General features: G+C 37.9%; 1 long non-coding RNA gene across 1 annotated transcript; it reads left to right on the top strand.

The window, feature by feature from the left end:
- Positions 1-400: 400 nt before the first annotated feature.
- LOC113056539 (uncharacterized) lies at positions 401-2052 on the top strand. Its single transcript, XR_003277703.1, has 2 exons — positions 401-509; positions 1294-2052. It is a non-coding gene; the product is annotated as an uncharacterized LOC113056539 (long non-coding RNA).
- Positions 2053-23633: the final 21581 nt, after the last annotated feature.

Here is a 23633-nt window from a genome sequence, read left to right on the forward strand (position 1 = left end):
ATCAGCATCTTCAAAAAGCTGGTCAGCAGAAGGAAGCATGAAGTGTTTCAAAATTTCTTTGTAAACGTGTGCAGTGACTTTAGTTTTCAAAAAACACAATGGACCAACACCAGCAGATGACATTGCACCCCAAATCATCACAGACTGTGGAAAAGTAACACTGGACTTCAAGCAACTTGGGCTATGAGCTTCTCAACCCTAGGACAGGGATCCTCAAATCTGGACCTCGAGATCCACTTTCCTGCAGAGTTTAGCGCTAACCCTAATCAAACACACCTGAGCATGCTAATCAGTGTCAATCAATGTCTTTGGGATCATTCGAAAATTGCAGACAGGTGACTTTAATCAGGGTTGGAGCTAAACTCTGCAGTGCTTTGGACCTCCAGGGCAAGATTTGAGGAAGGAGGTTCTAGGACCTTGGTTTCCAAATAAAATACAAAACTTGCGCTCATCTAAGAAAAAAGACTTTTGACCACTGGACAACAGTCCAGTTCTTCTCCTTAACCCAGGTAAGACACCTCTGACGTTGTCTGTGGTTCAGGAGAGGCTTAACAAGAGGAATATGACAACTGTAGCCAAATTCCTTGGGTCTAATACATGTGGTCTAAATTAAATGCAGATTCCATTTTAATACACAGTAATTATTAAATGTATAGTGTGAAAGATTTTTTTGTCTTACACACTAGTGTGTTGCTAAATTATTATTTTTTTCAATGTGTGTTTTGCTGAAAGGTAATATTTCATACAAGATCATCTTCGATGGTAGTTTAATAAAATGCTTATTTTTTTGGAATACCACACATAAAACATCTCTACTACCTGACAGATATGATTGAAGTGGTTATCATGAGAAATATCACTATGATGGCCCAAGACAATGTTTTGTTTTCCTATCAGTCATTGTGCCTGTTAATGTTTGCTGACATTGGATTGGCTGACATGTTTTTAGAGGGTGGGGTTTTAGGGAGAGTGTGAGTGGTTGCATGGAATAATGTCAAATATACTAACAACAATTACAAAAATGAAGATAATTTAACAAATTTAGTCAATTGCATATCCATTTCATGCTTCAACCTGAGCTGCAGACAATGTCGACAATGTCCCAAAGCTTATCTCTTAGGATAGATGTTTTATAGAATATTTTTGTTAATAATGGAATGGCTTCAGGTCTTGCAAAGAATGGTTATTAAACAGTTAAACACAGATGAACAGGCTGTGTGAAAATTGATATCCTCCTATTTTCAAGTGTTGGTAAAAGCTGATCTCATTGGATTATTTCTCTTAAATTTGAAGGTGTACACCTAGTCCCCAGGCTGATGCCAGAGTTAAAAGCAAACAGGACGTCAGGTGTGCAGACAAACCGGAGGCAAGTGCTGCATTTTAAACAGCCTGGCAGCCTCCTCACCTGCTGATCTTCAAAGAGTTTGATGATGAATGAGTCCTGCGAACAAAATATTCAAGGTGTGTGAGAGCAGCATACCGATCTATACCACAGTTCTTTGAGAGGGACATGATATTTACCATTTGACTTTGATCTGCATAATTGCGGATGGTTTGTGTTTCTGTGGCACATTTTAAAATAGTGCTCCTTTTCTGAAAGGCAGTTTCTGAAGAACTCTACAGAAAATGGGTTTACCTCAGGCTGGTAGAACTCCTGTGAAATGCTATTGCTGTGTTCCATTCAAAATCGATTGGGGATATTCCTACTTGATATCTTCAACTTCCCACGATAAGGCATCTGATTCTTAGAAGATTACATATAAGGAAACACAATGGAATCACTGCTATTACCACTGCAGGAGTGTGATTGTCAATGAATAAGTTGTCTAGCAACTAAATTATGAAGGATAAACAATGCTACTCATTGCAAACATCTGTTCTGAAGGTGTATAAATATCAACATACGGTAGCTAGTGTTTACACACCTGTCTCTTTAAATATTAATGGATGAACTGATATTAATGTTATGATGTACAGAAGCAGCGACAAATCCTATCTTCAGTATTGTGACAAACATCTGAGTGAAACTGACAATAAAAAATAACAAAATTACTTGGTTCTATCCATTGTTGTTGGTTGGTTGGAGACCGATATCAATGTGAGCTTGCAGTTGATTACACTGTAAAAAATTATAATGGGTTTGCATGGACTAAATCTTTGGAAAAGTCCAGCATACATCATCAGGCGGAAGTCTTGTTGTCCCACCAGAAGATGCGAGTCATTACATTTAAAAAAAAAAAAAAAAAAAACACCGTTCACAATAAGATAAATAAAATGCATTTGGAATTTTTATGTGATCACACATGTCTTGTGGACCTTTCGGAGTGTACATTTATTTGTAATTGTAACTGTTTGGAAACTGTGTAAATGTGGAAGTCCTTCAAACATTTATTATCGTGTTGCGCCCTCTATAGGACCGGTGACCAGGGGGGCAGGGTTTCATATTTTATTGAAGCAGCCCTAGTCGCCACCATTGGCTAGCGGACCCCCACCTGCTGTTAGCATACCATTGACTCCCATTCATTTTGGCGTCACTTTGACTGTGAATAACTTTACATCTGAGGTGTTTAAAGACTCAATTTGTCCATTAATTAACACAATTAAGAAACACAAAAATGTATATAAGGCTCCATTACCTTGTATCTTACGTTATGGTCTTCTACAAGCTTTTTGTAGGTTTTGTAAAAATAGGCTAACGATTGCATTATAACCTGCGACTCTCAGTCGCACAGTAGAGAAATTACCTTCTGAACAGGAAGAGAAGCTCGCAGACAATCTTTTACTGTCTATGAGGCAATCGGGGGGACGTGGAGGCATAAAGTCAAGGGAGATAATTACTTACCAAAATTTGCTCATGTTCACGCTCGCCTTCTCTGGAATATTTGGTGGGTGATTCAGATTTCTCTTGGCACAGCGATTAGAATACTTACAGGTTGCTCACGTGACATCTATGTCATCAAGCTCAGTTTGAGTCTGCGCAGTACGCTTGAACCCCAGGAAGTGCTTGCTTCCAATCAACTTCATTTTTCTCCGTTGAATCCAATGGTTTCGCTGTGTCCATTTCTTTTACTGTCTATGCCGGTGACTAGTCAACGTCAAGCTTGAAGCGTCATGGCAGAGCACTGAAGTCGACTAATCGATTAGTCTGTGCAACCCCTAACACACACACACACACACACATATATATGTATGTGTGTGTGTGTGTGTGTGTGTGTGTGTGTATATGTTAATATGAAAATTACATTATACTACTGTAACTCTGCAAATTTATTGTTGTCCGCATGAAGGTAGGAAGTAGGAGATTCTGACTAAATTCTGCTCTTATCATCTGATCGTGGGTGTATCTCTGTATTAGTTTTATTGGATCTTAGTGCTGCGTTTGACACAATTGACCACAACATTCTTTTGCATAGACTTGAACACTTTGTTGGCACCAATGGAAGTGCATTAGCATGGTTTAAATCATATTTATATGACTGCCATCAGTTCGTAGCAGTGAATGAAGATGTATCATATCGATCACAAGTGCAGTATGGAGTACCTCAAGGCTCAGTACTAGGGCCGCTACTCTTCACACTTTATATGTTACCCTTGGGAGAAATCATCAGGAAACATGGTGTTAGCTTTCACTGTTATGCTGATGATACTCAGCTCTATATTTCTTCACGGCCAGGTGAAACACACCAATTTGAAAAACTATTGGAATGCATAGTCGATATAAAAAAACTGGATGACGAGTAATTTCTTACTGCTAAATTCTGAAAAACAAAACAGAGGTGTTAATAATAGGACCTAAAAACTCTGCTTGTAATAACCTAGAACACTGTCGAAGACTTGATGGTTGCTCTGTCAATTCTTCGTCATCAGTTAGGAATCTAGGTGTGCTATTTGATAGCAATCTTTCCTTAGAAAGCCGCATTTGTAAAACTGCATATTCCACCTCAAAATATATTTAAATTACAGCCTATGCTCTCAATGTCAAATGCAGAAATGTTAATCCATGCATTTATGACCTCAAGGTTAGATTATTGTAATGCTTTATTGGGTGGTTGTTCTGCACGCTTAGTAAACAAACTACAGTTAGCTCAAAATACAGCAGCAAGATTTTTTACTAGAACCAGGAAGTATGAACATATTAGCCCGGTCCTGTCAACACTGCACTGGCTCCCTATCAAACATTGTATAGATTTTAAAATATTGCTTGTAATTTATAATCCCTGAATGGTTTTGCTCCTCAGTATTTGAATGAGCTCCTTTTACATTATAATCCTCTACGTACACTACGTTCTAGAATATCAAAATCAACTGCAGGCAGCAGATCCTTTTCCTATTTGGCGCCTAAACTCGGGAATAACCTACCTAACATTGTTCGAGAGACAGACACACTCTTGCAGTTTAAATCTAGATTAAAGACCCATCTCTTTAACCTGGCTTACACATAACATACTAATATGCTTTTAATATCCAAATCCGTTAAATGATTTTTAGGCTGCATTAATTAGGTGAACCGACACTGGGAACACATCCCATAATACCCTATGTACTTGCTACATCATTAGAAGAATGGCATCTACGCTAATATTTGACTGTTTCTCTCTTATTCCGAGGTCACCGTAGCCATCAGATCCAGTCTGTATCCAGATCAGAGGGTCACTGCAGTCACCCAGATCCAGTACGTATCCAGACCAGATGGTGGATCAGCACATAGAAAGGACCTCTACAGCCCTGAAAGACAGCGGAGACCAGGACAACTAGAGCCCCAGATACTTATCCCCTGTAAAGACCTTGTCTCAGAGGACCACCAGGACAAGACCACAGGAAACAGATGATTTTTCTGCACAATCTGACTTTGCTGCAGCGTGGAATTTAACTACTGGTTTCGTCTGGTCAGAGGAGAACTGGCCCTCCAACTGAGCCTGGATTCTCCCAAGGTTTTTTTTTCTCCAATCTATCACCGATGGAGTTTCGGTTCCTTGCCGCTGTCACCTCTGGCTTGCTTAGTTGGGGTCACTTCATCTACAGCGATATCGTTGACTTGATTGCAAATAAATGCACAGACACTATTGAACTGAACAGAGATGACATCATTGAATTCAATGATGAACTGCCTTTAACTATCATTTTGCATTATGGACACACTGTTTTCCTAATGAATGTTGTTCAGTTGCTTTGACGCAATGTATTTTGTTTAAAGCGCTATATAAATAAAGGTGACTTGACTTGACTATATTACTCCACTTTCCCACCTGAAAATGTGTATGATAGCACAAAGATAAGAACTTCAGCTCTGTGGAAATGGAATATGATTACAGCTTCTGTTTTCACAAACAGCACAGACAAGTACATAAACAGCCTGTGGTATATGTTTTTTTTTCAGAACAACATGGATCTAGATTGCTTATTGAAGAACCACATTGTGACATTACATTTGTGCCAAATAGCTCTGGAGAAATTTCGACTAATGCGGCACTCACACAGACACACAGACTACCGAAAGCAGAAGAGCAACATGAGCTCAGTCTAGCAAATCGTTTATATTTTAACAGCCAGCATATATAACATCAGCAGACTGCAGTGAAGCGCTTGACTAGGCACTGTATTGTGAGTCACTTGGAGAGGCTGTTAGCTGTTGCTCGCTATATTGACTTTTGAGATCTATTCTCCTGCTGAATGCAGCGCAATCTCCTGCACAAATGTAATATTGATAAAGGCCGTGGCCTTCTTCTCATCCTGCCAACCCTGAGATCGGAATCCAAAACTCGTGAATAGATCTGAATAGAAATTTGTGCCAAGGGAAACAGAAAGAAATGTGTTTATGGACGAGGAGAAGTGATGTAGCAAACAGAATGGAGCAGGTTTATATATGTGTGTGGGATGAATGTCTTGATCTCATAGCCTGCTGACTTTTTTAGAACGTGTATTTAGCCTCAAAGATGGCAGTTGCTCATGACCCTTGAGTAGGAGCGTTAATTGTACATTAGCAGTTCTATGCTAATGTTAGCTGGAGCAGATCAATAAATGCTCATGGGGCAGCCATGGGCTTTGCACACAGGTCATCAGTCTCAGAGAGTATACTGCAGAATAGATGTTTGGGTTTAAGATATTTCAGTGTTTCTATGTGACTTTCAATAAGCAGTGTTGCGGAAAGTTACTTTTAAAATAATGCATTAAAATATTGCGTTACTTGATAAAAAAGTTATGAATTGCATTACTTTTTTATTTTTTCTGGGCTGGGCTTGCTTGTTGGTTTTTAATATAAAAAAGTTATTTTTTTTTGGCAAATGTAAAAGTGAAATAAGTGTCAGGCTGAAGAAAATGTAAATTCATGTCTGCACACAGTAGAAGGCATGACTCAAACAAACCTTTCAGCTGTGCTGCCATTCTGGATTGCATGAAAAATAGAAAAATACCCTTTAGTGTGTGTACATATGTATGCATGTATGGGTTCTTGAGATATTTTGTTTTGCTCTGTCTCGAGTCAAGACATGGACCATAATTTTAACAGTGCTTGTTAAAACAGACTTTATATTCACATAAATTCCTCTTTGTTCAAAATGAAATTGAAACAAGAATTATCAACTTGATGTAAGGCTTTCTGAATGAGTGTAAGCAATTATAGCGTAACCCATTTTATTCCGTTCTGTTGCAATGTTTGTGTGTGATTGTGTTTGTATGCCATTTTAAATTAAACCACAAAGCCTGCGCATTTTCAATTTCCTCATTAACGTAATGAGCAAATAACACAAATATTGATGTTGTTTGAGTTTTTCATCTCTGCGTCTCGAGTAATGAATTCATCACTTTCAATACCCCGCATAAACCATTACTTTTAACTTCTGAACCATGACAGAGAGGTTACCATTTAGACTAATGGAAAAAAGACTTTGATGTGCTTTGGCAGAAGTGACAGGCGGAGTAAAAACTGAGAAAATGTCCTCTGAGAAAAGAGAGCTGGCATCTGCATGCAGAAAACACACATAAAAGGATTGCAGGATGGTGAATTGTTGTAGTTATCTTGGTTTATGGAGGTCTAATAATACCAAAACATGCCTGCAGCATTATCTTGTGGGACTTAAATATATATTTAAAATACTGCCGATTGATATTGTTCAGATGAGGGATAAATGTTGTGAAATGTAGTTTGCTTGTTATCCTTTTCATACTGAGACAGTGTTATACTTAAATCATTTACATATAAACATATTTTTATTCTCTTGGTTTGCTCATTTAAAAACAAGTCTGACATCAGTTTGAAAATCTCAAAAAGTTATTTTTCAGTATTTTGGTGCTGTTTGCAAAGACTTTTACTATATACTTCCCTCTATAGTTCCCTTGCACTTCCCTTGTTCTTTTCAGGAGCCTAATGTAGAACATCAGTATTGAAAGAGCTCAAGTGAGCAAATCATTTAGGAGAGTGGAAATGTACTGTCTACTTCACAATAACACCTCACTGGACTTTATCTACTCTGAATCACAGGAAGGATTTACTGTCCAGATGAACCTGACCGCTCCATGATCACGTCTGCGGTACTACATGATGTGTCTTTCCAAGCATGTGATTTTTCTCTTTACTCTGGTACCCGCCTACAGAGCTGCCATTTGCTCCCACTCACCCACAACCAATTAATATTTCACAGTCTCGACAGCTCAGGCACAAATTCAAATGGCCTTGAGATGGAGCTGCTTCTATCCCATTTCACTCTACTTTACAGTCTATACCAATTAAGTTCAAGTTCTTTTTTTTTTGTTGATGCTTTCTCTTTCTTCCAGCCCACTGTCCCAAAAGTCTTCATTAGCAAACTGGGAGAACATAGTCTGAATAGAAATGGTGTCATCCATTTGCCATCAGACAATACCGAACGAAGTGGCACAGTGCTCCCATCGCTCCTACACTTGGTGGAATCCTTCATGCCTCTCTCTATCAGTGATCAGAGAATTGCTGGCACTCCAGGTAATGTTTTTGTGTCACTAGATGGTAGGGTGACATCTACACATATGGATCAGTTGTCATCTTTTGAGAGTTCATTCGTGGGGTAATTGTCACTTTATCCATTTATTTTTTTTCCCCCCTGGAGGTTAATATTCCTTCGATTGAATTTCTCTCTCAAATTTTGTGACACATATGTGTGAGCGGTTGTTGTATGGAGCACACTGAAGAGGCGGTGGATATATAGAGATTTCCTGTTCTTTACCTTGATTCAATATATCAAATGCTTTTTCATCATACTTCCTTGCCAGATGCCACATTTGTGAAAATTGTTAAAGTGATTCATTTATTGAAAACTTGTATTTTCCTCAATCGGTGACAGACCATATACTGTATAATATATATATATATATATATATATAGAGAGAGAGAGAGAGAGAGAGAGAGAGAGAGAAAGGGAGAGAGAGAGAAAGAAGAAGAGATATTTACAGATACAGTAAGCAGTAGGCAAACCAAAATTTCCTCTACTCAGTTTACAGTTTACAGGAAGGCTGTTGTTGTGGGTTAGAGGAGGAGTGTGCAATTTATGTCACCAAATTAGTGTTATCAAATTATTTGTTACATTTAATTACAGTATTTTCAGTTTAAATTTTAATTTTCGTAATTTAGTTTTTTGCTTTTCTCATTTTAAGTATTTTTTTTTTCAGTTTTCCTTTAAGTCATTTTAATACTTTATCTTTAACTTATATTGTTTCAGTTAGTTGCCAAGGCAAAATTTATATATCTTTTAAAAAAATATTTTTATTTAAATTTTTTATTTAAATATCAGAAAATCAATGTTAATAGTTTTAGTTTTAACAACAACACAACGCCAACCTGAATTGCAAAAATAATGATGGTCTCCAAACATGTTTCCTGAACACTCTATCTTTCTGCCATTGGTGATCTAAACAGATAGCTCAGCCCCAAACCCACATTATTAGTTGAGTCAGTGTTGCTGTGTGGGGCTGGTCAGTATTGAAAAAAATACAACAGAGACACAGTGTTTACTATTTTTGGTTAGAAATCAATGTTTGAATGGCTCAATTACAATTGAATAGGATAAAGCATGTCAATAGAAAAATATATATATCTACAATTCAGCCTTACGTGTCATATTGAATGTGTGAATAGGAGATTCAGAATTTCAAATTTCATTTCACATGCTACAGTAACTTGCCCTCAAACTAACCTTTTAACTATTTTGTTTTCTGGTAGGAGCACACAGAACTTACCTATTGTGATAACTATTGAAACTTCTATTTAACTTCAATTCTATTTCTATTCTATACTTCTATTTTTATTTCTCTGTGGTCACTAGAAATAAGTGGGTAAATAGAAAAAAAGGCCTTGAGTTTATGATTAAAATACAGTACTCTTCTACTAGTAGACAAGCACATTTTCTGCATCCTAACCCTCATTTCATTCCAAATGTGTAGGACGTTTTTCTTCTGTGAAATACATTTACATTACATTTACATTTATTCATTTAGCAGACGCTTTTATCCAAAGGACAGTGGAAGCAATCAAAAACAACAAAAAGAGCAATGATATATAAGTTCTATAACAAGTCTCAGTTAGGTTAAAACAGTACACATAACATGGGATTTTAAATAATATAATATAAAGAAAACAGATAGAATAAAAAAAAGAATAGAGCAAGCTAGTGTTAGAGGTCTTTACACATACTCACACACACATACAATTGCATAATTAATGAATAGAAAATAGAATACAAAAAGATTAGAAAGGTAGTTAGATTTTTTTAAAGAATAGAATTAGTGAGTGTTAAAGTTAGAGGGTCAAATAAAGATGGAAGAGATGTGTTTTAAGCCGATTCTTGAAGATGGCTAAGGATTGAGTTGGGGAGGTCATTCCACCAGGAGGGAACATTTAATTTAAAAGTCCGTAAAAGTGACTTTGTGCTTCTTTGCGATGGCACAATCAAGCGATGTTCACTTGTAGAATGCAAGCGTCTAGAGGGAACATAAGTCTGAAGTAACAAATTTAGGTAAATGGGTGCAGAGCCAGTGGTAGTTTTGTAGGCAAACATCAATGCCTTGAATTTTATACGAGCAGCTATTGGAAGCCATTGCAAATTGCTAAACAGAGGTGTGACGTATTCTTTTTGGCTCATTAACAATTAATCTTGCTGCCGCGTTCTGAATTAATTGTAAAGGTTTGATAGAATTGGCTGGAAGACCTGCCAAGAGGGCATTGCAATAGTCCAGCCTGGACAGACCAAGAGCTTGAACAAGGAGTTGTGCAGCATGTTCCGAAAGAAAGGGCTTGATCTTCTTGATGTTGAATAAAGCAAATCTGCAGGATCAGACAGTTTTATCAATGTGGTCTGAGAAAGTCAGCTGATCATCAATCATAACTCCAAGGCTTCTAGCTGTTTTTGAAAGGAGTTATGGTTGATGTACCTAACTTGATGGTGAAATTGTGATGAAACGATGGGTTTGCTGGAATCACAAGCAGTTCTGTCTTGGCAAGGTTGAGTTGAAGTTGATGGTCCATCATCCAGGAAGAAATGTCTGTTAGACAAGCTGAGATGCAAATAGCTACCGTCGGATCATCAGGATGGAATTAAAGGTAGAGTTGAGTGTCATCAGGATAGCAGTGGTATGAAAAGCCATGTTTCTGAATGACAGAATCTAATGATGCCATGTAGACAGAGAAGAGAAGTGGTCCAAGAACTGAGCCCTGAGGCACCCCAGTAGTTAGATGTTGTGACTTGGACACCTCACCTCTCCAAGATACTTTGAAGGACCTATCTGATAGGTAAGACTCAAACCATTGAAGTGTGGTTCCTGAGATGCCTTTTGCCAGTAGGGTTGATAGGAGGATCTGGTGGTTAACCGTGTCAAAAGCAGCAGACAGATCAAGCAGGATAAGTACTGAAGATTTGGATTCCGCTCTTGCCAGTCTTAGAGCTTCAACAATTTCTGTGAAATACAAAAGAATATATTCAGAAAATTGTGTTGTGTCAGTCAGTATGTGCCCATACAATGAATGTCAATGTGGTCTGTAAAATCATACAGGTTTGGAATGACAAAATGTAAATTTCTGGGTAAACTATCCCTTTAAAGCACAAATTGCTCTCTGGAACATTCTCAAATAATGTTGGATAACACGGATCAGGTTGTTCACAAACATATAAGAAAACAAAAATGATATTCAAAATGTGCAGGATTACAGTGCAAAGCCTAAAAACCTGTAACTTCTGGCAGCTTTCCATTTGCTTGGTTATTCAGACTGTTAATTAGTACACTCATAATTAATTTGCTGGCCAGTAATGAATATGATACCAATGCCCAGGCTTTTAAATAATATATTTATTTATTTAGTTTTGTTCATTGTTATTCTGCCAAAAAGTGACATTGTCTTGTTTTTAATTATCCAAGGGCGTCATTGCGTATTTAAGCAAATTGCTTGCAAATGGAACAGAAAATTGAATCCGTATATCTGAGAAAAATCTTAATATACTGTATCATACAAGGTTTGTGGAGAGCAATACTGCATAAATAATTCCATGAATATTTTAAGCTTATATTACTAAACTTCCTTATGCACATGTACCAAGTTTTTGGTAATCAGTAGCACTTTGTATTGTACTAATTCATAAGTTTTATATGTTTAACATCATCATATGCATCAAAATCTTGGAAATAAACAGAACCAGAAAATGAAAATTTGCTGAAAATTCCAAGATGTAGATAAATAAAATCTATAAAGGACTAGTATTTTAGATTGAATCAAAGATTTTATGTTAAAAACGTCTTGATGCATTTGTTTATTACAAACACGCAGATTTTCTCTTCATAATACATTAATTGATGGATTAGTCATGTGGATTATATTATAGCTGTTTGAGTTCATTCTGGTGGCATCCATTCACTGTAGATGATCCATTGGTAACCATCTTGAAAGGCCTGGGTGTGAGTACATTTACAGAAATTTAATTATTTTTAATTAACTTTTGTACTTGATTTAGGAACTAAATCATGTTTTAGCATGCAATATTTGCCACTACTCACCTGCCATGTCATTTTCCATACAATGTCCTGTGAAAATCTGCCCAAGTTTTTCTCAAAAGTCCACCATGGTGCCATGGGTAACCATATTTCATTTAGCTCCTTGAAATTGGGCCATGTGTGCAGCCTTGATGTTGCACAACAAAGCCTATTATGTATGTTTCTGAGAAATGTGCATACATACTTGTGGGAGAAAAACTTGTGGGAGAATGAACGATTTTCTAAAAGAGGCTATACAAATTACTCCAGACACTCATGCCTATTACACCGGTCAGAGTGTGTAGGAGGAGACAATGAATGTTTCAATCTGCGTTGCAGGAAAATATCAATTTAATGAAGGTCATTTCAAAGCTGGTGCCAGTGCGAGGAGTTTTGATAAATGGAGCAGCAGATAATTTTTTGCCATGTCAGGAAAGAGGAACAGAGCAGCCATAAGTCTATATTACACTTTGTACATTCAACTGAGAGAGAGAGACAGCAACCAATCTCTCTAGCATTCAGAAAAAGAGCTAGGAAATATAACACCATTTAGCAAGTTAGACAGTGGAACATGGGTGAGATGGGTGGGCAGAGGACACAAATCAACTGAGGCGGCTGTTCATCCTTAGTGATTTGCTGAAGAATTGTATTGCTATGGTGGCTGAGAGCTTTGATGAACTGGATCTTATAGCCCAGAGTAAGAAAAGCGATCATGTAACAAATGTAGTGCCAGTAGATGTCCTCAGTACACTAAGAAAATGCAGTGTAGATGCACTAGCTTCAAACAAAATATATCAAGGCTCTTTTCTTGTTTTCACTTCTATATTCAAGCAGTGCAGTCTATCACTAAGAGAGAATTTTGATCCCTGATCATGTGGCACAGTGCTGCAGAGGTTTGTCCTTGGAGTGTTTTTAACTGTACTGCAGTGTTTTCAGATTCATATTTTTCCATATTCAACAGAAATCTGTTTGTAAATCTGTTAATTTGGGTCTTCTATTAGAATGCTGTACCTTACTCTGTTTTCACGGAAAATGAATCTGGATGTTGCAATTTTTTAATCTTTGAGACCACAGGCATCTGCTCACATCCATCTGATCAATATTCTACTTGGGGACCAGATAGGTTATTTGGGTTCCTTTGATGGCAAACAAATGAAACTTGCAATACCAGATCGATGCAGGATCAGGTGATGATTGCTGTGATCTTCCTGGATTCAGTATTTTTCTGGGTCATCTATTGCGGCATCCACAGAGAATACCCTCTGTCCTGCGGAGTTCAATCATTTCAGCTTGCACAGGTTCATGTAAGGGTAATAAAGCAAGTTATTGCTTCAGTGCAGCACTCACTATATTTCATTTGGCCTATCAAATAATCTGATTTGTATTTGGAAATTCTATAATAGTTTTTCTTTACAACAAAATTCAATACACTCCAACTTCTCTCCACTTAATATTGCTGTTAATATTAACCATTGGAAAAATAATAGTTTGAGAAGTATTAACAGTGCTATTGCAATTACAGAGCTTCCTTGATGCAAATATTATACTTGATAAATTTCAGTCCGGTTTTAAGACAAACCACACTACTGAATCTGCACTATTAAGACATTTTGAACGACATTCTGCTATCTGTTGACTCCGGAGACTCAGTCATTTTAATGCTCATAGACTTGAGTGCAGCATTTGATAGTGTTGATCATGCCATTCTATTTTCACTCCTTGAACATTATGTGGGCATCCGTGGAAGTGCTCTCAGCTGGTTTAAATCTTTTCTTACTGACATGACCTTTTCAGTTGGCATTGGAGTCTCTGTCTCATCCATCGCTACTTTTACCTGTGGTGTTCCTCAAGGATCCATTTTGTCCCCAGTTCTGTTTTCATTGTATATGTTACCTCTAGGTTCTATTCTTAGAAGGAATGGGGTATCTTTTCACTTGTTTGCAGATGACACTCAAATGTATATGCTGGAATTTCCCAGTTCTCTATTACAAGGCTTCAAATAGTGCAAAACGCTGCAGCCAGGGATCTAATAGGAGTCCGCAAACGCCAACACATTACTCCTATTTTAATGTCTCTAAATTGGTTGCCGGTTCGTCATAGAGTTGATTTTAAAATATTGATGTTTGTTTTCAAATCTCTTAATGGTCTTGCACCCTCGTACCTGTCTGAACTTTTAAATCTGAACACATCAGTCAGGCGCCTGCGGTCTGCAACTTCTGCGGACTGAAGTCAAGAGGCGATTGCACATTTGCCGTTGTTGGACCTAGGCTCTGGAACAATCTTTCTTTTTGTCTGAGATCCCTGTCCTCTGTCCAGGAGTCAAAATCGAAGTTAATATCTTATCTTCTGTCCCTAGCTTTCAGCAATTCTTAATTATGTTTTATTTTTTTTCATTTTTATTTCTTTTTGCTTTTTTTTTGAATCTTAGCTTTATATTCTGTAAAGCACTGTGTTCAACTTCTGTTGTGTTTATTTGTGCTATATAAATAAATGAAATGAATGTAGGGAAGACAGTTCAACCAAAAGTTGATGACATTACCAAACCTGACTGTCTTCTGTAAAACACATAATATATTTTTGAAGAAAATAAATAAAGACATTTTGGAACAAAAACTGACAAAATACTTTGGATGAACTATCATTTTAAACATTGAAACTGCAGTAAAACAGTAGCTATTTTGATTTTATGGTAGATAACCAGTACATGGATAATTTCATACTTTTGTATAAAAAAAGAAAAAGCAGCATAAAACACAAAAGGTTTAAATTCTACAAGTAAATTTAAACATCATAAAAGTATAATGTACAGAATGAAAAATGCCTAATTAATGCTGTATTAATGTGTATAAATGGTAACACTTTATTTTAAGGACCATCTATTACCAACACTGTGCTTTGTCCAACCCAGGTGTAGCCGATGTACTGAGGGAGCAGTTGAGGCCAAATGCTCAATGGAGGAGGAGCTACAGGATCCCAATTCCCAGGAGGAGATGGTTCTCAGCAGTCCAACGATGTTACCACGCCACTGAGTGGAGGCTGAGGTGGAACTAAGGTACTGATGGGAGGCAGCAATGGTTGGGGACTGGGAGGAATCAGAATCCAACAAAACATAAAGCAGTCTCAATATGGAATTTTGGAGAGGTGGTGGGAGAGGGAAGTTGGGCGGGACTGGAAAAAACTGACAAGAGTAGACAAGTTCAGGTAAGAGTAATGGGGCTAATAAATCAACCTCTCCAAAGTCCAGACAATTCTACAGTGGGCAGGGCTCACTTCCATGCACTTGTATTCCACAAGCAGCCAGATCACATACCTGGTCAGACTCACAATGCTCAGGCACCGTGGTGGTGTTCAGCTCTGGCACTGACATAAATGTCATGGTAGAGTCCCTCAAGTTGTCTGTGGTGGGCTCGTGCTGCACATCCTTGCAGTCTGGGTGGCTTTGGCTGTGCACTGGGTTGTGAGTGGGACTGCCTTTGTCGTTGAGGGGTCTGATGATGAGCAACGATCCACAAGAAGCCAGCACTCATTCCACAGATTCTTTGACGCTCCCCCAAGGCCCCTTCCCAGACAAGTGCTCTTTAGTGACAGTGTTAAGGCTAGCATAAAGAAATGTGCAAAGGCAGTCATCTGGTAGTTAAGATAGGTTTGCGAGGAAAATAAAGTCTTCTAAATAAAATCCTCTAAAGTCCTCTCAAGGGAGTGATCTCCCTGTTCAAGGCAGATTAGCAAAATGGTTGGATTTGTCCATAGTGAATAAAAGGGGAACATTTTTGGAAAAGTCAAAAGGAAGCACACCAAAAGACGAGACAAAAACATACACTACATAATGTGCCTAGTTATTCAATTTTCAGTCTGGGCTTCTGTCACAACACTGTGTTGTAGTATACACAAACATGATGATGAAGGTCACAGGCAACTGTATAAATCCACAGATAGGTAAATGCAAACAAAGGGAAGTTTTTCAACACACATAACATGGACGAGACCTGACAGAAATGAATAGAAGACAGACAACTTTAATACACAATTCAAACAAGGCTAATTAAAGATACACAACTGAACTAAATGTAACTAATCAGAAACCGTGACAACTAACTCAACGATGGAAAACAGTGCACACTGACAACAAAGACCAAACTAAGAGAAACTGACATCAATTCTCACTATTAACTACTGCAGTTACTTATTAGCATGCATATTATTAGCGTACTGGCCAACCCAGGCTCATTCAAAATACGTACGTCTAAATACATTTCTGCAACACCGTTATTACGTACCTTACTGCACGTTTGGTACCCAGTTACTGATATGGTAGTGATATATTTTGCATCCCTAGTAAATAACATAATATATCAAGATTTTATGCTACAGAATTTAAATTGTGCTGGAGAGGAAGGCTTCATGTGAAGGCAATAAACATTATCATGTTTTTCAGATAAGTTTGTAATGGTGCCAACTGTATTTTGTGTATAATGTAATTTTACCAGTTCATTTTTTTAGCAATCTTGTGAGAAATACTTTTCCATTATTTACAAACCATTGTTAATTTTTTTGTTATATATTATTTCGTTTATAAATTATTTAAAACGCATAGTTTTACTTATTTTAGATGCACCGGCAAAGAGCAGATTCGTGAAACACAACATTGTTTTTGCTTTCTGCATTGCATTGCTTATAGTATTGTGTACAGTTTTAGATTCCACCACAGTCCCTAGTAGGAGTCCACTTCAATCATCCCAGTAATGAAGGTCAGAGGACTTCTTTACCTCATTTTTGTTCATCTCCCCCTGGATGTTTCAGTCCAGAATAATCTGCAGTATCCGCAATGCCCCCTTCTGTGCTCTTACACTGCTGAACATACAGAGGAAAGTGGTATCATTTGTCTTCTGCTTAAATGCAGTAGCTCCATAGACAAGGCTGCCAGAGTTAGAGCTGACAGAAGTGCACTTCTCTGAAGTTTTGCCATAAAGCTCTCTCTAAAGTATGCTGCTTTTAAAATATTAATAATAATATCCACTGGTTATTTTTTAAATTTCTGTGTCTGTCGATAAAACATTTTATTAGGGAACATCAGTGCATCAGTCTCTCTGTTGGCTTAACACACAGTGCGACTTTCTATTAAAAGGCAGAGTCTCTTAAAATATCAGTGCTGGGTTTAAGCATTAAGTTAGTAACAAGTGCAGTAGGCTTCAGAGGTCTGAGACCACATAAAAATAAAATAAAAAATTCTGGGATTCAAAATCACATTTTAACCTGACCCATAACTTATGCACTATTTCTAGGCCACTTATCAAATAGAAAAATTCTGAAATGCATGTTAGATTTTCAAATAAATTTTTCGCTAAAAATTATGCTAAAATTTTTATGCTAAAATTATGTTTTATAATAAATAAAATGCATACTAGTGGTCTCTGGACTTTTTTTTTTTTTACACATTTACATTTGTATGCAGTTAAGAAGCATTCACTAGTGGTCCTAGACTTAATTTATCTCTTAAAATAATTTTAACTCACGTTTTATGCTGAAATTATAATTTATAATGAAAAAAATTCAATAAAACGAGAATAAAAGCAGCATTTACTAGTGGTCCTAGACTTATTTTAATGAGGTTAGGGTTAGGGTTGCATATGAGGTATGTTATTTTCTTAAGAATTAGCTGAATATTTTAAATGTAATACATTAATTAATGTTTATTATGTTGCATAATGGCAGTCACAAACAAATCATTGTTGTACAGTAAGTCTATTCTGTGCATGCGTTATTTCCTAACCAAAGGAGCTCAACTTTAGGCAGCCCAGCTACTTATAAAGTGTTACTCTGCATGTTATCACATTCTTGCCACTTTCATAAATTTCTTTGTGGTTGAACATTTAAACCCAGTCATTCCAAAGCCCAAATAACCCCCGACCCTTATTTTTCCATTTGACAATATAACATTAAATGTTCACTTTTGAATGTATTTTCACTCTGTTTTCTGTTTTTGAAATAAGTTTCTTTATACACCAAAAAGTGTAATGAGTAAACCTCAGGCTGAAGGAAAAGTAAATTCACATCTGTACAGTAGAACACAGGAGAAGAAGGTATAAAAAGAAAACTCTTCAGCAATAAAAAAAACAAACAAATAAATAAAAAGAAAAACAATGAAGCACAATTGTCAGTTTATCTAAAGTAATTTTCCTTATTAGTATGGTTGAACTGGATCATCAAAGGTCAACAGCAAAGAAATTAGTTAATAAAATGGGATTAGATACATTTGTTTTATTGAACATATTTACTTATTGGGGGTTAGCATCTTATTCTGTGTTTGCGTTTCACTGTTTGAATTAATTTTGATGAATATTAAATCTTTTTTTTTTTTTTTTTTTTTTTTGAGTAGGATGAATGAATGTATATTGACATTTAGTCTAGTATTACATTACCCCCCAGCACCATTCATTTCTGCATAAGCCATTCATTCTAAACCTTCATGCCTCCATCTTGGCTGAGCTGTTTCCCTTTGACACCATCCCACAAAAATGTGCCGTATTTATCATCACATCACATTCAGACTGTTTCAGCTATGATAGCAAAGACCTCAATTGATTCTAAGAACTGCCTTAAATTTCAACCATTTTAGCTTTTAGATGTGCTTTTTTTCTACTTCATATCTGAAACGGTTTTGTATTGCACCATGTTATATTATACTTTATGGAAAGCAGTTAACAAAGACAAATTACCCCAGAAGTTGTGAGCTTATACCTCCATTGCGTCAGAAGTTTCTGCAAAGATTGTGTCTTAATATAGCAATAAAGGATACTGAGTAATTTAAGATAACTCTTTGTTCTAAAGTTTGTGTATTCTGTGATTGCTGGCAGTTGTTTGTTTTCTCATTTTTTCTATAATGGTTTTTATGACTCGCTATGCAGAATAAAATGGGTATGAAACAAGTCTGATTGTGTCATTCCACTCTCAAGAAAGAGACCTGTATTATCTTGCCTTGTCCCATAATTGTCAAACACCAGTAATTGTTTATTGCTTTGTATAAAAATGTATGAATAGCTCTTTAATGCACTCATTCAAAGAAAAAATAGGTGTTGTGAAAAACAAAACAAAAACAGCTCAATTACTAATATCCAAAAATATCCAGAAGCTTTTTTTATTGACACTTTTAAGTTAGTAAGTTAGTAAAACTCTGGTTTGATTAAGGGTAATATCTTTGCCTGGATTTATGTATTTTGTGTTTATGGCTATTTGAAATGACAAGTTCCCTATCAAGGGAACTTCGAACTGCGTCCTCTAGGGGTCGCTATGGGGAACACCTTAGTGTGACCCGTGTCTGAAGCATACATTGAAAAAACACCAACGCGCTGGCCGTCGACAGCCCCTGACGTCACTACCGGCGTGACTATGGATAAATAGGTGCCGGGAGAACACGACTGTTTGTTTGAAGTGTGTATCTGAAAGAACCGGTAAGAGTGATCTTTCCCTGTCTATCATGGTGACTACTAGCAAGCGTTTAGACCACCTATTCTTAACCATAGGGCCGTGGCCCACGCTTGGGCCGTGAGCGTCACCTGGAGGGCCACAAAAAACGTTACATTTTTCACCTGTGGACGTGAGGGCCGCGGGACTAAACAAGTTACAGACAGAAGACACCAGAATGACCACTGTTATCCATGAGACAGTTACAATATACCAACCCAGCACTAGTGGCAGTAATGCCTCAGTTGTTTAACAAACGCTATTAAGTAGAAGAAGACACTCAGTCAACCGTAGCCTGTAGCAAAATTTACGCCTGTTTCACCCCTGATTTCCACTGCACACGTCTGCGGCACGTTACGGATCCAATGCGGCTACCGAAGCTGATCGCGGTCACTCTAGTCTATGCTTGTGTTTTCACCAGATGCGACTTTTCACTTTTCAAAAGCGGCGCATAAGTAGCTCTCCATGCCGCTTCGCTAAAGATAGGCACCTAGTCTATTTCTGACACACCCCGCGTCCAAACTGCACAGCAAATACAAAATAGAAGTCAAAAAATCATATGCATTTCAAAATAAACCCCTGTGCAGACTACCAATCGTATTTCACATTATTATATTCATGCTAGGAGGCCAGAAATAGATGACACGAGATACATCCTTAAAGTTGAAAAACCTCACATTATTATATGACACCACAGATCCTTTTTGCAAGGACAATTAAAAAAAGCAAGTGGTGTGGAGTTTAATTGCAGGATTTTCATGACTGGAATAAACATAATTAAACCGGATAAAACATTAACATTTAGCCAACCATGTTAGAACACACAGAAATCAAGAAAAGCAATGTTGGACCATAGACTGTAGTGTTTGACAGGCAAATCACATGGTCTCGCGAATCCTACTGTGCTTCTGCCTGTACCGAGTCTATTTTTGCTGTGTTGCACGCGCTGAATTAAAAGTGAAAGCGCATTGTTCACAGTAAAAATTAACATGGATTGACACGAAAATGCAGTCATTTCACAATACATTTATAGAATTAAAGCCTACTGTGTTTCGCAGGAAAACATATGGCTTTTTGGCTAGGTTTAAAACAAGAAAAAGAGCACCTTTAGGTAAACAAGGAAATGCAATAAATGAATTTTTATGGCGGCAGAAAAACAAAGCTCATTAAGAGCTGTGGGATTGTTTGTAATAAAGATTTAAATGCACAAGGCACGAGAGCCAACTGTTTCTGTCAGTGGTGAGTTTTAATTTTAAATGTTTGTGATTGCCTAACAACAAAATTAGGCTAAATGTTGTATTTAAATGTGTTGCCGCTTGCTTGAGCAACTTAATATACAAACCTAGAAGTCAAGTGCATGAATAATACGTTGTTTATATTTGAGTTTATACTAAATGAAAATAAAAAATATTGATATGAAAGATTGTTACTGATCTGTGATATTCATGAAAAAGCTTTTTTCTTATTATTTTATTATTATTATTATTACATGATTTGAAATATAAAATAATGAACAAATGTTGTGTTTGTGGACTAAACAGCCGCGGATCAGTAGCAGACTTTTTTCCTGTGTGAAAGCACAATGAGTCCGTGCTGCTTTTGCACCACATACCTAATGCACACGGACTGCAGACGCACTGCAGACAGAGTATGTTTGAAACATGTGGAGAAATTTAAAGTGGAAAAGGGGAGACCAAATCGTATCGCAGCCATGGCCACAGACAAATAGCTTCAGTTGCAAGAAATAATAAAAAGCAGCCCATTTTTAATTTTTTTATTTAGCAGATTATAAAGCTAATTTTTTTAATTTGCACTTTATTTCAATTTTAATTTACAACTTATTTAGTTTGAAAAATATTACTTTGAATTGATTTATTTTAGCAAAACATTTTATTGTTTTATTTTATTTATTTTTATTTATTATATATTTTATTTTTTTGAAGTAAAATCTGTCAAATCTTTTTGATTTTGTGTGTTTATATGCCTGACTTGAGCCTTTTAATTTTGTTCTTGATGCATATTGATTTGTTCCCTGAATTGTTGTGTGTTTGGCATCTTGTTGTATGTGCAGGTTTATATACACAATAATAATGAACTGTTAAACTGCAAGTGGATTTCATTTAGGTATTGAATACAAATCAAACCAAGGGTGAGATCAGTAAACCAATACAGTGCTAATATTTGATTGGGCCTTGGGCCACTTTGTACTGTAAAATTTGTGCCCCGACATCAAAAAGGTTAAGAACCCCTGGTTTAGACGATGTGTGCATCCGTGTCAGCGTTGTTCGACACCCGATGAGCTCAGCTCCGATCGTTTCTCTTTCTGAGGAAAAAGGGAAAAAAGGGGAGCCATCTGCTTCCCGCGGTTCAGGACCTACTGTTGCTGAGGCACTGGAGGATAATGAGCTTGTGGGAATTACAGGTGGATCTGGCTCAGCGTTTTAGAGAGGGCTTTCCCTTTCACACTCATCGTTGGCGGACGAGAGAGAGCATCAGGAGGACACTTTCTGAGGCAACATTGAGGCGATGCACAAAAGCGGCTATGAGAGGATGCCCCCTGTAGAAAAAGCTTTCTTTCTGTAGGGGAGACGTCCTCTCTTAATCTACCTCCTTGCCATCTAAGCCCCTTTAGGAAATACATCTCACTTAAATGGCAAGGCATACGCAGGTAGGTAGCTGAGCTGCGCCACACCACACATCCCTCTCTCCGTGCCTCCAAGCAGGCCGCCTCCGCCATGGGGGTAATGGAGAGACATCTGTGGGTGAAGCTGGCAGACATCAGGAAGAAAGAAAAGGCTCAGGTTTCACCTTCCAAACTTTTCGGTATGTCCATTGAGACAGTGATAGACAAGTTCAGGTAGGCGAAGGCACGCTCCGCTGCTTTCAGATCCTTCGTTCAAAAAAGGTCCAGGTCTGAGCCCGAACAACATGGGGCCCTGGTCCATCTTGATCCAAGGATCAGAGATGGGCACAGAAGTCTAGTGTCGTGACTCAAGCTCCTCCCCCACCTGCGGGTAGGGGTAAAAGGAATCGTGGGTCACGGGGAGGTAGGCAAGACCTAAGGGATTTGATCCAGACAAGGCATCAGAGTTCTCGCCCGAATCAGAGTGATACTTAGTATCTACTTGTTCTCTTTGGGGTTTTTTACATTGCCCTTACCCTCCCCATCCTAATTCCCCTGTAACCACCAGCTCTCCACCTGACTGAGGTTAGGTGGGAACTTTTTGCGAACTGTCTCCTATGCTGGACCTATGATGTTTCGGTTGGTTCTATGTTCATAGTAAACAACTTATTGATGGTCCGGAGTAAAGGGAGTCGCCCCTTGAGCAGGGCTCCAGCGCAAGAATCAGGGTGGGTCAGTATGATTCATTCTGTATTTATATGTATATATGTATTAAATTGCTGGTGGTTATGTGTGTACTAATCTTCTGTGAGTTTTGTTGCAGTACCCAATTATAGTGTTTACTAAACACTCGTCGGCATTATGTCCAGCCAGTATGATAGCCCTGATTCCGGCCTCATGTTTCTGGTATCAGGCAGCCAGATCACAGGTTTCTGCGGGAGCCTTCTTGATCATAAGGCCCAGCACAGCACTGCAAGGAATTTCATGGATCTCTGGCCAGGTCACCCTGAGGGGCTTCATGGCCGCTTGGTGTTGCTGACGCATCAAGCGGGAAGTGGAGGTGGCAGTTACAGAAGTCTTCTTTTATATGCTGCCTCAGGTGATGCTCCCCTCGCCAGAGGTTTGTAAATTTGAGCTTGCCTCTCCCATGTGGTTCAGTGCCTCTGCGAAGCATAGAAACCTTTAGGTACACACGCTAAGCTCTTGATTGACGGTCGCTACAACCGCAGTAAGAATATTTCTTCAAGCACGGTGAGTAATGGCTTCTCCTGCTATTGTTGTTTGCACCTCTTGCTACATGTACAGTTTATCTATCTGTGTCGCAGATGAGGGATTCACATGTGATAAATGCAGGGAAATAGTTAGGCTGATAGAGAAGATTTCAGAATTAGAGACACGCATCCCTCTAATTGAGGACAGTAAGAATTTTAGGGCTCTGTTACGACTTTGGATGCGTCTAGCTCCTGTACATTGTTCGGTTCCGGTAACAGAGCCCCTCCAGCAGGGCAACTGGGTTACAGTGAGGCAGCGTAGTCGTGGGTCAAAACACCGTTCTTCTGTTCCGATC

The sequence above is a fragment of the Carassius auratus genome, chromosome 37 (assembly GCF_003368295.1).
Source record: "Carassius auratus strain Wakin chromosome 37, ASM336829v1, whole genome shotgun sequence".
Taxonomy (NCBI): domain Eukaryota; kingdom Metazoa; phylum Chordata; class Actinopteri; order Cypriniformes; family Cyprinidae; genus Carassius; species Carassius auratus.